Below are 13,673 nucleotides of genomic sequence, written 5' to 3'. Positions count from 1 at the left end.
CTTAAGCAAATATATATGAAGTAGCTAGTATTCTCATTCCCATTTTACAGATAAGGGAAACAAGTCACAGAAAAGTTCAAAGTTTGCTAGAAAATGGCAACTCTAGAATTTGAATACAGGATATTCAGCTCTGGAGACCATATTCTTAACCATGCTCACAGTTCATTAATTGATTACTTAATTACTTAATCATGCAATTTTGACATTCTTTTGAATTTGCCAGAATAAGTCTTGAATTTTTCCTTTCAAACAAAATAGGCAGAGTTGGAGACTTTTTTAGTGTTTTGTGATAAATCTATATCATGCCCATGTGTGAAGTAGTACTAGAGGATGTTCTAATCAATTTAAAATAAGTGGATGTATTGGAGACAACCAAAAGTGAAAACAAGTGAATAATTAAGTAATAATGATAAATTCAAAGAATATACTCATCCATAATCATTAATATTTTCAAATAATATCTAATTATTCAAATTTTCATAATGGCATGTAGTTGCCATTCAATAAATATCTATTGAATGAATAGATGTATATTTATCATTTGACACATATTTAGTTGAAAATATTATTATGTGTATGTTCATAGGAAGAAAAGACCTGAAAGGTATTATATTAATTGTATATACTATCTCTGGATCCTAAGATTACATGTTATTTCTGTCTTCGTCTTCATACTTTTTTGTATTGTCCAAATTTTCTACAGTAAACACATACTGCTTTTATAATTAGAAAATAATTAAAAATAACTTAGTCATCTAGAAAGTTAAAATAGATCATGTCAAAACAGTTTGCATTTATCTTATTAATGTTAAATATATAGGTGATCTCCCTCTTTGAAGAAAGAAAGAGAATAGGCTAAGGATAGATAATATGTCTAAAATACTGAAACTTCCTGAAATAAACCTTCATCTATCTACTAAGGACACAGGTTTTAACCTCCATTTTTGCTTATACTTCAGAATATTCTAATTTAGATTATCTTGTTTGGTTTACTGATTGAACACTTCACAAGAATTATTCTCAGTTCTCCTAATAGAAGCAAATCACAGTTCATGGGAATTTACAGTTGAAATGGGAATTTCAGCCCATTCTAATGATTAAGTTGTTATTTCATTTATTTCATGGACTCACTCTTATTTTGTTCTGTTTAGCAGTTGCTACATACAGCTCTAAGTTGGAAATAACATTATACTGAAAATATAATCTTAAAGAAATCTTGCATAATGCTCCTAGTCTCATATTTAACCTTTTTAGCTCCCTACACTGTCTAGACATATCAGATACATCAACTGGTAAACTCACTAATTCATTTTATATTCTTTTCCATAGATGCTGTATTATTAATGTAACATACTAAAATGACTAGTTTTCTCTTTAGATACTCCTACACTCTTAATTAAGGTACATTAGCAAAATTAACTAACACCCAGCTACAGTCACATTATACATTTAGAAAGTAACAATTTTATATTACTATATTTTATTCTAGATTTTATTCAGTGTATCACATTTCATATTTATATTAGAATACACACATTGAAGAAACTCACAATAGAATGTTTTTTCATGGGTATCTCAGGTGATTAATAAAAAATGAAAAGACAAAATAGCTTATTCTCTGCTATTATTTTTGGGAATTAAGAGACTAGGTTTGGCTAGTTTAAAAAAATAGAGAATTAAAAGTATTTTCATTATTTAAAGTCCACCAAGAATTAATGCAAAAAATATTTCTAGATATCTCATTTCATCACATTTGTCACCATCTTTTATTGCAATTGAGGAAACTGAGTCAAAATAGATGAATAGTTTATTGAAAGAGATGATAATTAAAAAACAAATCTGTCATTGAGAAATCTCTGTGACTCTTTGTATTAATTCATAGCTCTTCCTTCAGTGTTCCATCCTACCATTTAGAACTTCTTTAATGAGATTATTGATTCATTCATTTGTTCCTCAGCTATTTATTGAGGACTTACTATTTTCCAGGCCCTTGGGTATATGAGACACAAAGAAAAATAAGACATTAGACGTAAAGTAATAGGAGAGGTTTTATCTACAATATATTGCAAAGCAAAAGCTTAAAGCATTCTAGGTACCTATTGAGTCAATAGGGCTCAAATAGACTGTTACCGCATCCAGAATTATATATTTTACTGCCAAACTTGGCCACATTTGTTCTCTGTGGGATATTCTATTCTGCTATTTATGCACAGAAGCCAGAGAAAGAACTGTAGGTGCCATTTAATCACAGAGGTTTTTCTACACCTTTCATTTCTTATAGAATCATTGAAATCACTACTGAATAGTCATCTACTGTCTTCTGTGTCTCTTTCCTGTGAATAGAGGAAATGAGAAGAGAATAATAGAATGCTAAAAACTGCTGTAAACAAGTCAAGAGCAGTGAACTAGCTAGCATTTCTTTCCTTAGAAAATTTAAGTCACAGGCAAGTATGAGAATCCTGGATCATCATTTTAACAGAAGCATACTTTGATTACTCTAACCAAATGTGGAAAGGAGGGATTTGTCTAAATTCTGAAACAGCAGCATAGAAGTCTTTCTAAACCTATGAACTCATTTAAAATCTTTTCATTGTTTTCCCTAGGAAAACCTGTTATATTGGCGTTCTTATTCTTTAGTATAGTATCATAGTTTTTAATATTGCTACTAATAAAATGCTTATATTTTCTTCTAGTAGCCAGTTAAATATAAATTTATCACTACATACTTACATAGGACTTATTACAATAGGTTCTCATTATAAAATTGAATAAATTATTTTGTTAATTTTGTTCAAATATGTACAAAGTAAAATAAGTGAAAGTGAATTATTTTATTGAATCTTACCTATCAGGGTAACTATTGTTAACATTCTGGTTTCTTTCTTTCCTGGGTTTTGTTTGTTTGTTTGTGTGTTTGTTTTTTGCTGTGCATAGCTTTTATACAAATCTGTATGAATATCTGTTTTACATATGTAGACATGTATTATTTTGCTTTTTAAATTATGATTTTTCTGATTATGAAAGTATAACATGACCTGTCAACTCAGCAAGGTCTGTCAGGTTTATTTTAAAGTGATCCTTCCCTTATTTTCCATTGCACCAAAAACAATGATGAGAGATAAAATATAAAATGAGAAAATTACAAATTCTAGCTGTGCTGAAAAGAAAGAAAGAAAGAAAGAAAGAAAGAAGATATTCTATCCTTAATTAGATCAGAAACACAAAGTAGAAATTGGAAACTAAATGATAGTCTACCTGGTGACTGGGCTCAGAAATGTGCAGGATCCAGAGGAAGACTGCATCCTTCAGGGTAATGGAATCTAAAAGAGGTCCACTTCAAATGGGAGCCAGGGATCAGGCCTACTGCTAAAAATGTACAGCTGGGGTGTTAAATTTCCAGACAATAAAAACAAGGAAGATAGAGACTTATGATCATAGAGTAAGTAAAGTGGGTCTAAAAACTAAAGAGACAAAGATAATTAATGACTTTCGATTTCTTTTTTTGTTGTTGCAAATGTTTTTAGTAAAAATTTTAAGAGAAACCAGTAAAAATTAGAAACACAATTTATTCTCCCAAGCTAGTAATGGAAAATAAGAGAATAAAGAAATATTTATTAATTAAAATGTCCTTAAATCTGGGAAAAAAGAAGTGAAGCCAGCAGTAAGTGTGGCAAACCAAAACCACAAAATAGAAAATAATTAATAAAAGACAAAGATGATCATTTTTGATGCAATTTTTAAAAATCATGTTATCGTTTTTTTCCAGGAGTCAAGCATAAATAAAAATGACACAATGGGGTTAAAAAACAAAAGATCAAGTGAAACAACCTAAAGAGAGATATTAACACAGTAGCATCAATCAAAATATAATTGAAAGTTAAAAACATTAAAAGAGATAAAGAGGTATACTGTGTAACAATTAAAGTCTAAAACACAATGTAGCAAGAAGTATAAAGTCAGGGGCGCCTGGGTGGCTCAGTGGGTTAAGCCTCTGCCTTCGGCTCAGGTCATGATCTCAGGGTCCTGGGATCAAGTATTGCATCAGGCTCTCTGCTCAGCAGGAGGCCTGCTTCCTCCTTTCTCTCTCTCTCTCTCTGCCTACTTGTGATCTCCCTCTGTCAAATAAATAAATAAAATCTTAAAAAAAAAAAAAAGAGGTATAAAGTCACAAAATTTTTCACACATTTTTAACGTACAACATCGCCTTGAAATATTAAAAGGCAAAACTGATATGATTTCAATGACAAACTGAAATCCACAGTTTGTGTAAGATTTTAATATATCATAATTCACTGAAAATGAAATTGAAGAAATTTAAGAATATACTTTAAAAAATGAAAAAAAATTAAGAAACATAACATAAGAATATACTGTGTTGAATGATACAACTAACAATCATGAGTTAATAGACATATCTTAGAAACAGGTATCCATCAATAGAGAATACATGTATTCTTTTCACACATATGTAAAGCACTTAGAAAAACTACTTACTAGATCACAGAGGCAGTCTTAATATATTGGATAATCAAGTCCTAATCTCCGGTTTAATTTATGAAATTATGAATTAACAATAAATAATAGTACATTATATCATACTTGAAAAAGTCTTTTTTCTATATTGGGTGGCTTATGAACGACCAATGTATGTGTGTAGTTTTGAATTAAAACCTATAATACAATGCATAATTTTATAAGGGGAATATTAATCATTTCCTCCATTTTGCCTGACCCAATTGTGCCTACTTCCTCACCACCTTCACTTTAACAATACTAACAGCTCAGTATATATACGTTAGGATACAAGCAAAGCAAAGCATATATATGTATATACATATGGGTTTTATTTCTTTTTACTAAAATGGAATCATGCCGTACCTATTAGTTTGCAACTTTATTTTTTTCTTTCATTGTAGCCATTCATATGGATTATAGTTGTCTGTGAGCAAGTCTGTCCTTTTTGCTGTTGCTAATTAAATGGAGAAACTGGCTGGTCTTCCCCAGGCAGTTACACAGTTTTAAAGGGCCATCATGCATAAATTTTGGTGGACAAAGGAAGGGCTGGGATTTTACTAACATTACCAGGGTTTCCCCATTCCCCTTATCTCATCTCCTTTTTCACCTTGCACACAATGACTGAAAGACTAAAGGGGAAAAGGAGAGATTGGGATATGGTATATGACAAATTTCATGACAATGCTAATTTCAATTTGCCATGGCCGAGCAAACTAAAAAGGTAGTTTATTGTCTAAAAAAATTTTTTAAAGACAATTGAGTGGAAAATAATAAGAGGTACGTTCATCAGCTGCATAATAAATTTGATAAGAAGTTTGTTCTCAACAGTGAAAAGAGAATCAATGAAAATTATTTGCTTAAAATTAAAATTAAATATCCCCAAAAACATTTTAAAACTTTTTTTTAGCAGGATCCAAACTTATAATTTAAACTTATGCAGCACCCTTTGACTTTTCTATTAATAATATTGAGTCAGGGAACTTACTTAACTTGGGTAGACATAATTTTGAAGCTGAAATTATTTTATGTCAAAATCAATTTTCCTAAAAACAATGAAATAATTTTGTCAATGTGGATGAAAACACTAAAGGAAAATAATGTTTTGCTACTCAATTCAGTTATTTGAAAACTTTTAGGTTTAGAACAACTTTGTTTACAGTCGAATCTACTTTTCCAACTGTAATTTTACAAAATTTAAATAGAGTTCAGGTACCAATCATGAAAGTTTACTGCCTGAATTCACATGCTAAAAGTGTAAATTATACTTCAGATTATGAAGACTTAGTACACAAAAAAGGAATGTAAAGTATTTTATTAGTAATTGAAATGACATTTTGGATAAATTGAGTTAAATGATATATTATTAAAATTAATTTCATTGGGGTGCCTGGGTGGCTCAGTCATTAAGCGGCTGCTTTTGGCTCAGGTCATGAGCCCAGCATCCTGGAATCGAGTCCTGCATTGGGAAGCCTGCTTCTCCCTCTCCTACTCCCCATGTTTTTGTTCCCTCTCTCACTATCTCTTTCTCTCTCTGGCAAATAAATAAATAAAATTAATTTTATCTATTTAAAAAAATTTTAAATGGGGCTACTAACAAATTTAAAATCCCATATATGGCTCATTTTATATTTCTCTTAGATAATGCTAGTGTAGAGAAATAGACTGATTCAGTCTTTCCTTTAGCATGGTTGATATTAGTGTTTTTTTATTAGCTGGTAGAAAGTTTCCTTTTAGTTTCATAATCTCTTATTGGTACTGCCAAACTATTTTTTAGGATTGTTGCCAAATTTGAGGAAACCTCTGTTTCATATCTAAGCTCTAGGATTTGGAAGAACTTTCCATGTACGATCTTCTATACATATCAAATATTTTTGGCACATAAATATTTCTAGGCCACATTCATATCACAATATCACTCATATTGTAGTAGTGCTCTAAATCTTATAGTCACACACCAGGTGGGTTGGCTCAAGAGGTGACAGGAAAATTTCTAGAAGCCATTTTAACATCTGGACTATACAAGGAAGTGACTTCAACCTTGCAAATATGTCCCACTAAATCCAAAGCACATGTATCCTCAACTCATCTTCCCCTTAGCCAGATTCCAAAAATGTCTGCAGCCATTTTAATACTACCAAAACCAAAGAGAACTATGATAGCAAGAAAACTGGAGTTGGAAAAAATTTGAAGAGATCTTAACTCACTGCAATTAAAATTTTTTACTTTTCATAAAATTCACAAAGACATTTCCAGGGACCCTCCCAGCTCCTTGGAACAGGCCCATGAAAGTTTAGGATCCTGAAATTTAAACTTCAGCATTTGCCTCTGAGTGTGAAACATTTATTTTACAAAAAGAAAAGCCTTAAATATTTTCCTACATATTATTTTTCTCATTCAACAGTATTTCAGAGCACCTCCCAGTCAGTGGGTATCACTATAATTTATTTTTTTAAAGGTTGCATAATATTTCATGGTATTATGTATCGTGATTTATTCCACCTCTATTGATGAGTGTTCACTTCATTTTGTATTATTTTTCCACTGTTAACAAAAGAGCAACAAACATCATTGTGTACTTATTTTATATGGAGGTACTTTTATTTCTATGATATGAATTTCAATGTGAATCACATTTAAGGAACATCCTACTACTTTCCCTGAACATTCCCTTTAATGTCTGTTGATGTGGTACAATTGTTACTAGAACTCCCTTTCATTGTCAAAAGTATCCTTGTTAGGATAATAATTGTGTGCATACCCTAATGAAAGGATATGTATATTTTAATATATTTAATATCATTGGGCACTTTTTATGTGCCATACATTGCTTTAAGCACTTTACATGTATCTCATTTAGTTTCTACAGATACACTATTATTATTTTACAAATTAGGAAACTGAAGCACAGAGAAATTAAGTAACTTAACCCAAGTTCACATTTCTAGTAGTGTGGAGTCATGATTTAAAGCCCATAGTGTAGGGTGACTAACCAAGCCCCAGGACTGAAGGAGTTCCCAGGACGCAGGACTTCCAGGTTTAAAACTGAGAAAGAACCTAGCAAACCAAGGTAAGATGTCTGTGCTATCAAGAGGCAATGATCTTAACGATGTTGCTTTCCAAAATGGCTGTATCCATTTCTTTTGCCATCTGAGAGTAGCTTTTTCCCGCACAAATATCCTGTTGATATTTAGTCTCTAACATAACTCCCAATTGTCCCACCTCCTAGTATCTATGCCCTTGTATAATCCCCTCCCCTTGTAGGTGGACTGGACCTAATGACGTGCTTCTAGTGAATGGAATATGGCTAAAATAATAGGTGTCGTTTCCAAGATCAGATTACAAAAAAGCTCTGGCTTCCGTCTTGCTAGTTTTCTTTTGCTCCCTGGCATACTCACTCTGATAGAAGCCACTGTCCCATTGTGAGCCTCTGTGGAGAGACTTACATGGCAAGGAACTGAGGGAAGCTTCTAGTCAACAGACAGTGAGAAACTAAGGCCAACAGTTCATGAAAATTGAGTGCTGCCAACAACCATGAGAGGGAAGCCCACTGCTTCCAGTCAAACATCAGATGAAACCACAGACCCAGCTCACATCTTAATAACCATCATCTCTGTTTTTGTTGGGGGATAGTTTTTCTATAAATACTTAATGTAATGACTGATATACCTGATTTTATTACTTTCATTTTATGTATATACATGCACACATGCACACACATGGTAGTTACAAACCAAAATCTACAATAGCTAGATGCACAAAAAAATAGATAAATAAAGAGAAAGAGAAAGAAACCCAAAAATAACACTAAAGAAAAACACAAACCACTAGGAAAGAGACTAAGAAAAGGGAAGAGAAAAGAATTATAAAAGCAATCAGATAACAATTAACAAAATGGCAACAAATACATACAAATCAGTAAATACTTTAAATGTAAATGGACTAAATGCTTCCATCAAATGATATAGGATGGCTGAATGGTTAAACAAACAAACAAGACCCATCTCTATGCTCCCTGTAAGAAATCACTTCAGATCTTTTTTTTTTTTTAAATTAAATTAATTTATTTTCAGCATAACAGTATTCATTATTTTTTCACTACACCCAGTGCTCCATGCAATCCGTGCCCTCTATAATACCCACCACATGGTACCCCAACCTCCCACCCACCCCCCGCCACTTCAAATCCCTCAGATTGTTTTTCAGAGTCCATAGTCTCTAATGATTCACCTCCCCTTTCAATTTACCCCAACTCCCTTCTCCTCTCTAAATCCCCATGTCCTCCATGCTATTTGTTATGCTCCAGAAATAAGCGAAACCATATGATAATTGACTCTTTCTGCTTGACTTATTTCACTCAGCATAATCTCTTCGAGTCAAGTCCATGTTGCTATAAAAGTTGGGTATTCATTCTTTCTGATGGAGGCACACACAGACTGAAGTAAAGGCAAGGAGAAAACTGCTGGTGGGAATGTCAACTTGTGTAGCCACTATGGAAAATGGTAGGGAGGTTCCTCAAAGAATTAAAAATAGAACCATCATGCAATCCAGCAATTCCACTTAGGATGTTGTACAAAGAGAATGAAAATATATGCACCTCTCCATTCATTGTAGCATTATTTACAATAAGTGTGAGTCTATAAATGAATTGATAACAATATATGGTGAGAATTCAGAAATAGACTTACTGTGAGGATCATCTCATAATATGTAGAAATATCAAATCACTTCAATGTATACCTAAAACTGACAAGATATTGTATGTCAGCTCGGCTTCAATTTAAAACAATATGGCAGGATTTCAGATTAGGTTTGTCTGATTTCAAAGCTCAGGTTTGTTGTTTATGATCCATGCAGTGCTTGATATTTCCTCCATGAATATCCTATTCAAACTGAACTCTTGTTTATCCCACAATTGTGTCCAATTCTTTCCATCTCTCTATCTTTTGCTGATCATACCTTCAACTCTTGGAATGCCCTTCCCACTCATTTCTTCATGTATGAATCATACTAATCTGTCAGAGACCTGCTTAGTCACCACCGCTGCCTTGACACTTTTCTTGAGTCCCCAGCCAGAAGTAATCTCAGTTCTACTTGTCAGCTATATAGGAATTAGCATGGCCTCTGGTGCACTTTAGCTGCTCAGTACATGCTAGTAAATGATGTTAAAATTCTACTCTGTAACATTGCATATGAATTATTTTGTATTCATAGAATACTTTTCTTTTAAAAGCTCAAGTAAGCTAGAAGATTTTTTTTTTCCTTAGCTTGTTATTTTAGAGGAAGTGGACAGTCATAACGCATAATTTAATGTGTAGTAAGAGAAGCTGACTAGAAGATAAGTCTCATTTCAGTCTGAAATTGCAAGTATATTTAGTAATTTTCTCTTAAGCAGCTTTTGCCCACCTCATGTCCTTTTTCATCAGCAATGTTTTGTAGCTGCAGGTGTAAAATGTAGGTTGACCATGTAAAACTGTCTTGAATACAGGCTGTCGTTTCACAAATTCACTGGATAATTGGTATTTTCAAAAATAATATAATAAAAGATATTTAAAATATGCTTCTCATTTGGATTTTCTCCAAAAGGGACCATAGAATTACAAAAACCAGATCACTTTTCTCTATGTAATTAAGGGCATTTTTGATGGTTACCACTGGCATACAGGTTTTCCTTTATTCACTTTATTTCATTTAGTATTTTTAAAGGCATTGAGCTAAGAGCTATGAAGGGGATAAGGGAAATATAAGTGTCTGCAAAAATATAACCTAGTCTGGAAGAGATAATGAACAATGCAAGGTAGTATAAAATTAAATTATCAGTGTAATGATATAGATCATGGATTCAGAAGATGGAGACAGTTATAATGTTTTCTAAATAATTTAGTACTTGATTACCTGCTGTCCTGTACTATGTATTAAATTACATATAAGATACATTCAAAAGGTATTTGCCTTACAGTCTGCATAAAGTACCCCTCAATTTTTCTGACTTTGATGGAAAGGTAGTCAACAGGGCCAGCCCTTGCAAGTGAATCATTCCTCAGGGGATCATCTCTTATTCCTGGAGTTAAATTCTATCTCTACCAGTTTGTGTTAATAGCCAAAAGATACTTTTCTCAAATTCTATCCAAATACACAGTCTTTACTCTAGATGTATTATCTGCAAAGCATTATTATTCTTATTATTCTTATTCTTATTATTATTTAGTTCTCTTTTTCCCTCTGGCTTTTCTTTCCTCTTCTATGTTTTATTTTAATTCTGAGGATATTTGGTTTATAGGGAAAAATAAAACCCATATTATGTACCTGTTAATATGCTAGATATTTTTCATATATATTCTCTCATTTTATTCACACACATAAACAGTAACTTTCTTCTAGACAATTATTAATCATTCTCATTTTTAAAGTTAAAAAACTGATGTCCAGAGAGGTTAAATAAATTGTCTAACATTGAGCAGGCAAGTTGTCCTCAGACTTCAGCATCTGGTATTAGAATGTAATTTGGATGCTTTTTTTAATTAATATGTACTAACAGACAAAGAATTAAGTTTAATGTTTTATATCTTGTGCTAACAAAAGTTGAGTAACAGGTAGCACAGAACTGAAGATGAGAAAGATAATGGAACAAAATACCGTGAATGAGAGTCAGAGACACGGAAACGGACTCATGAAGACTTCAGATACTGGAATTATCAGGCACAGATTTTAAAAAACCAAAAACTATGCTTGTTATTTTCTACTAAATAAAAGCAAGCTTGAAATTGCTAAAAAAAAAAAAAAAAAAAAAAAAAAAAACCCTGAAAAACGCCAAATGATGACATTGTACATTTGAAAAAGAACCAAATAGAAATTTTAGAATTGTGAAGTGTACGTGAAATTATGAAAATGATTTTACAGTAGACTAGACACTGCTGAGGAAAGAGCCAATAAACTGGAAAATGAGTATGAAAAAGCTACTCAGAATACAACACAGAGAGACAACAATGAGAACTACAAAAGAGAGAATAAAGAAAGAGAACAATGTCTTTAACATTATTTCACTGGAGTTCAATAAACATTAGCTACTATTAGTATGTCACTTCATGCTTAAACATTCTCAATATTTCTCATTGCCTACAAATTAAATATAAACTAATATACTATAAAACTCCCTAGTACTTATTTAAACTTATCTCCAACTTTTTCCTAACATAAAATAATGGCTTTGTCTATGCTCTTTTCACCTCCATGCCCTTCCTTATGTTTTATATTCCATCTCAGCTTTCTTGCCTGAAAATGGAAACCTTTCACAGCTCTCTCTTCTTTCATAGCCACGGTCTGTTGATTGCTTCTCCTCTTGCTGTCTCATCATGTTTTCTTTATCTGTTATCAGGTCTCAAATGATATTACATTACACTTTTTCTACATGTCTGATGTCACACTTGACTATATACTTCTTAAGAGCATAGATTTTTAAAAATTTTATTAAACTTTATTTTTTAAAGAAGTTTTAGGTTCCCAGAAAAATCAAGCAGAAGGTATACAGGTTTCTCTTGTACCCTCCCCTCACAGGCACAGCTTTCCCCATTATCAACATTACCCACCATAGTGGTATACTTGTTACAATCAGTGACCCTACATTGACCCACCATTATCATCCAATGTCCATATAAATGATCCTAGGGTTCACTTTTGATGCTGTACTTTCTATGGGTTTGGACAAATGTACAATGACAATGTATCCACCACTATTGTTATCATACAGAATAGTTTTACTGCCCTACATGTCCTCCGTGCTCTACCTGTTCATCCTTCCCTACCTTTTACCCTCTGCCTAAAGGTTCTTTTTTTGCCTAGAATATAAAATAATACCTGACATATAGTTGCCCTTAAATGTTTTAAGATGTATGGTTGAATGAATGAAAGGAAGGTACAAGTTGGAGAGGATCAGGGCTACTTTTCATTGTCTTGTTGACTGATATTTTATCTCTGCTTCAGTATTTACTCATACTAATTCTAGTATAGTCAGAAGACCACCCAATTACTGTCTTTCAGAACTCTGGGTATTCTTGAGATGCTAATTCAAATCTCACCTTATCCATTAAACCTGAGTCAAGAGTGATCTCTGGTACTTTTAAGACTTATTTAATACATAATCTATTTAATTCAATATGTCACATTTGTATTTTTGTTTGTTTGTTTGTTTCATGAACCTGTGTCTGGACTGCCCAGTGTAACAGAATTATGTTTTTATATGGTGGGTAGAGTTTTCATCCCTTCACTTTTTGTAAGCAAGAGGTGTCTTCATAAATTATTTCTTTTCACTTGGGATTGTAGACAATGGCCATGGAACAGAGAAAATTTACTAATCTATAAAGAATTCAAGTCTCAGTCTCTTTTGCACAATTTCAACTGCCTAGGACAGAAAATTATTGGGAACTAATTAAAAACAAGGAATTTTGTTTGTTTTTTAGATCTGAGCTTGCAATGCTTTCCATACAAAGCTGTAGAGGATTGCCAAATTGTCGTTAAGATAATATATCTTTTATGTGCTAGCAAGAGTTATTTATGGAGTTTTTTCCCATTCTTTTCTAAGTATATTAAACACTCTAAAACTGCATCTTTTCTTGTCATTTTGTTATGATAAAAATTTAAGTTTTATGCAGGTTGCTGACTTTAAAGTCATCCCTTTATTCCTCCTCCAACTCTCAATACTAAACATAAGGAAGAGATTTAGTTTGTATAAGATGTGTTTATCTGGGTGTGATAGTTTTGTGTCAGTCTACATTATAAAACTATTGTTGACAAATGTCAGTGTTCTCAGGTTAATTCACTGGGATGCCTCTCAATAGTTGAGGGACTTCTGGGGAATGTGGTTTGAGGAGGCTTGAATTTGGATTTTATACCTCAGGGAGATGCAAAACTTCCACTTTAAAAAGATCAATAACCATTTGAGAGATGATGGGGAAAACTAAGCCCATTCATATTAAAAAATCATATTCTTCTTAGGTAAGCTGAAGTTTTGGCCATTTGTATAATAATGACAGTCTTAATAGCTGTGTTGGGTGATCTATCATTGTGAATTGTATAATAATACTCTTCTTGAAATAATACTACAGGATATGATATTTACCATTCCAAAGGAAAGCAAAGCATTCAATAAACATTATCTTTAAAAT

General features: G+C 32.4%; 1 protein-coding gene across 16 annotated transcripts in view; it reads left to right on the top strand.

Annotated features, from left to right (window-relative positions):
* Positions 1-13,673, top strand: part of ANKS1B (ankyrin repeat and sterile alpha motif domain containing 1B) — a 1,139,726-nt gene that overhangs the window by 466,482 nt on the left and 659,571 nt on the right. The gene's annotated exons all lie outside the window — the stretch shown is intronic.

Source organism: Mustela lutreola, chromosome 8 (genome assembly GCF_030435805.1).
Source record: "Mustela lutreola isolate mMusLut2 chromosome 8, mMusLut2.pri, whole genome shotgun sequence".
Lineage (NCBI taxonomy): Eukaryota > Metazoa > Chordata > Mammalia > Carnivora > Mustelidae > Mustela > Mustela lutreola.
This window is presented reverse-complemented; position numbering and strand designations above follow the sequence as displayed.